We start from the raw sequence: 4303 nt of genomic DNA on the forward strand, positions 1-4303 counted from the left end.
TATCTGATGCTACATGATTTTTATGTTGAGCCATAGAGAATATGTTGTCTAGGTGCATTAAGGGGGAGTGGCTCTTTATGGGCATTGGGCCCCTAATTGGCTACCAGGATAACCTATAATTGAGTAGAGTGATAAGTGATAACATTAATGAAACTTTGGGTTGGGATTACACACTAATAAGATAATGATGTGCCCCACTCATGGCCCCACGTGCTCGTATAGGTAGAGGATGATATTGGGAAGGCATATCTACCTGTTAAGGTGTTGAGCTAGCAAGCTTGTCCATCTATACATGTGTTGAGCTGGTTTGATCATGCAATACCTTGTCCCCACAAAAGGATTGTATAGTTCTACATTATTCTCGAGGCTATGCGATGACACTCTTCCCTTAATGTATTCAGTAGCCTATTGTGTCAGTTTTATGTAGAAGTCTTTGGGAATATTTTGATTGTTCTGGAGCCTTTTGATTATTTCTTTGGATGTTTCTTTAGGATGTAATTTTGGTTGTTATCTTATTCCTCTTTTCTTGTGTAGTGGTGTTTTATGTATCTTGTTGTGAGTTGTTTAGTTCTTTTATCCCTAGCCATCTTGTTTGTTGTTTGGTGCCTTGTGTCAATCTCCTAGCATGGGGGGTGGGCCTACGGGTTCCACATGATTGTGTGGCATTGCTTTATCCCCATTTGGAATATTTTGGTGGACTTGCTCATGTGCCACTAGATGGATCTTTACCATATTCTTTTTAGTGTCTACATATTTCTGTTGCAAGATGATCTACCAGTATGTTGTTATTTATATTGTATCTTTTAGAGATGTTGCACAAGAATGTATAATTGTATATTTGTATTGGTAATTGAAAAGATATTTGAGATTGTTCCAAGTGGAAAGGATTGTAATAGATGTATTTGTACCTCTGAATGTCTTGCAAGTGAATGTGTTCATATGAACTGCATGTATGCTCTTAATGAAGGTTATCATAGGAATCTTTCATTTGGCACATTAAAATGAATATAGTATAGATCTTTAAATGATAAAATATATTAGTAACGTATGTTAGTGAGTGCTGATTATTAGAAATCTTAAGGATCCCTTAGAGTACTATTATGTGCTGTGATTGTTTTCCACTTAACATTGTTGTATTTCATTTATGTCATGTAATCCATTTACTTAGTGTTGTTTTGAGTTGGAAGATGCATGACATGTTTCTTTTAAAAAAAAAAATTCCTATGTATTTGAGTTATTAGTTGTTATTGCTCTAGGGTTCCATAGTGAGGCGTTACAATCCAACTTTACAAAATGATTTGGAAAAAGAGTACTTGAAAAATGCTTAGAATGTTTTAGGTATGAACATACATATAAATACAATTATAATTTCTATTATGATATGAAATAAAATAAAAATAACAAATGTTAGAATGAGAAAAAACAACTTTTAACCATTACAAATATTTTCATCAAAATTGTATTATAAAAAGAAAAAAATTATTTTAAGAATACCTAAACTAATTAAAATTCATAAAAAAAAAAAAAAATTAAAGATCTAAAAAACCATAATTCTTAAAGAGTAGCTGATATTATGGAAGTTATAATGCAACATGCTAAGATTTTGTTTTGGAGGTCCTACTACATATAAATTCCTTTGGATTTTCCTTTGCAGATCCTATCAAATATTGATTCTTCTTGTTGAAAGAATAATAATTACTTCCCTAAAAATTCAAAGTAAGTGCGAAAAAAGAGGAAAAGGTTCTGAGTAATCACTTTCATCCATGAGAATCCATATATTCGAGATTTTTCCTCAATATGAATTCTCTTCAATGCCTTACAAAGATATACAGCTACGTAATTTCTCTTCTACTGCCGTGTAAGACTTGGTCTTTCCTTGACTTATCTCCTCCTGCGCCCGTGTGCAACACGCTCTTTCCCTGGAAAAATTTGAGAATACTTATTCCTAATGGAAACATCCTTTGCATTTCCCTGCAAGAAAACTTCGTCAAAGTCTACTCTCCAGTCTTTCCTCTACTTTTCCTTCCTCACCCGTTTCCTTCTTTTTAAGCCCATCTCTGCTTCATATATTCACAAGCTTCTCAAGTTCCATTCACAGCCAATCTTCCTCTACAGAAAGCAACACAGTTGTTTGTTGTGGGGTAAAAATGGCACTGAACAGAGGTTATATTATCATGTTGGTGGTGCTCATCATTGCAATTGTTCTTCCACATATTTGTTCTGCCGATACCCATAGCCCAGCTCCTGGCCCAGCCAACCATGGTATGATTTCAGCTATATCATTCTTTTCCTTTTTTTTAATTGGTACTCATGATCCTGAGTCATTGTTGTTTAATAAATTTGTATGTTTGTGATTGTGCAGGAATTGGGATTGGGCAAGGCATTGAAGGATACATGTTTATGATGGTCGCCTTGGTGTTTGGCTATCTTCTCAATGGTCTGTTTTGAACAGGCTATGACTATACTTCCACTATGAATAAATCTGTATATTGAGATATTCATTTCTATATTGTCTTTCAGTTCTCACACATTTGTGTGAAGCAGTCAGCTTCATTTAAATTCTACTCTAATAAATGTGGTAATGTTCAGTGCCATTTCTCATATAGAATGGCAGGACTTGCTTATGATTATATATTTTAACAAGAATTCTTCTATTCTAGCCCAAGTTGGGAATAGATTAAACTTGATGATCTCATCTTCTCCATTTATGTTTTGAACATTATTTCTCTCTGGTTTACATGTTTAAGTAAAAGTAGGGTTTTTTCTGACGTTTTCGTTTCAGATGGTTTTTCTTGCAACATCTTCTCCTTTGTGGTGACCCATCTGAAACACAATTCCACAGAGAGGAGACCGAAATTAAGTTGTAGAGTGAAGTTTTTGTACAGTTATAAATCGATATTCAAACTCGTCCTTTCACATTGGATTGCAATATAATGTTAATACTTCTTATTTTGTACTTCCAACAATCTCGTTGGTTAATTTTGACTTTTCTTAGGGGATGAGGAATATTTTTCATTTATATAATTGTAAATTTATTTTTTTTAAAAATTAATTTATAAAGAGTATTTGTAAGGATAAGTATAATTATATTTTTTATATTAAATATTTGTAAAGGTATATTTTATGAAGCACAATAGGCTTTAATTAGTTCAAAGATTTGGAAAATTGTATTAAAATGTAATCAATAATTAATAACTAATACTGACAAATGATTTCGTTCATTTTTCAAGTATTTTTAATTTAAAAAAGATTGATATTTTAGGTAAGGAATCTATTATAAGTATATTCTTATAATATCTTAAGTTCTTGGTTTTGGACATCTTTAGGGAAAATGTGCAATTATAATGGAGACTGAATGAGACAAATGGCAAGAGTTTATTAATGAAAATTTATTTTAAATATTTGAACAATACGGAGTAGATAAACCGATCTGACTCCTTGAATAATTGTAGGAATGTGAATGGTTCCCTTTGTCTTGACCTTGACCTTGACCATTAGTGTCTTCTCTTGGTGAGAAATCTACTTAAGTTATCTTATGGTAATATATTGGTCATTTCCCTAGTGGCCAATAAGGCTCTTGATTAGATGATTCATTTAAACAAATAAGTTCTAAACCTACACTTGGGTTTATATCATAAAATCAAATCTACAAAGTATTTAAATACAATTATATTGCAAGAAGGCATTTTCGAAGAAAAATGTTCAATAAATTTACATATTCGATGCAAGAATCTTAAGATTAAGGAAAATTTAAAATATATTCTTATTGAATTAATTCTTTACAAACAGTAAACTTAACATTTATATGAGTCAAATGTTAGAGTTCATACCCAATCAATGGGGCTTGGTAGAAAAATCTCCAAGTAAAATGAATATATAAAGTCTAATGATAGCTTTTGATCGAAGAGTAAGAAATTACATGTAGAGTTCATACCCAACCAATGGGGCTTGGTAGAAAAATCTCCAAGTAAAATGAATATATAAAGTCTAATGATAGCTTTTGATCGAAGAGTAATAAATTACATGCTTCATATTTTTACTGTATTTAAACAATTCATTTTAGTGTTCATTCTCTTAACATGTTTTAGTTTGTATTTAGTCGACCCCACATCCTTTTAAATGATTGTTAAGATGCAAAATTATCCCAACCTAACTAATTTATGTTTCAATACATTTTGTGCACTTCTTCAAAATGCATACCATCATATACATTACACATAATCACAATATTGACCTATTCAAACTATAGTCATTGTATTTTTTACTCAAATGAATCTTTTTTAAACATTCAAAATAGCATTTG

The 4303-nt window shown here is 31.5% G+C and overlaps 1 long non-coding RNA gene across 1 annotated transcript; it reads left to right on the plus strand.

Moving 5' to 3' along the window:
- The first annotated feature begins 1912 nt into the window (after window positions 1–1912).
- On the plus strand, window positions 1913–2906 carry LOC131077905 (uncharacterized). The gene is made up of 2 exons (XR_009113672.2): window positions 1913–2262; window positions 2363–2906. It is a non-coding gene; the product is annotated as an uncharacterized LOC131077905 (long non-coding RNA).
- Window positions 2907–4303: the final 1397 nt, after the last annotated feature.

The sequence above is a fragment of the Cryptomeria japonica genome, chromosome 9 (genome assembly GCF_030272615.1).
Source record: "Cryptomeria japonica chromosome 9, Sugi_1.0, whole genome shotgun sequence".
Taxonomy (NCBI): Eukaryota; Viridiplantae; Streptophyta; class Pinopsida; order Cupressales; family Cupressaceae; genus Cryptomeria; species Cryptomeria japonica.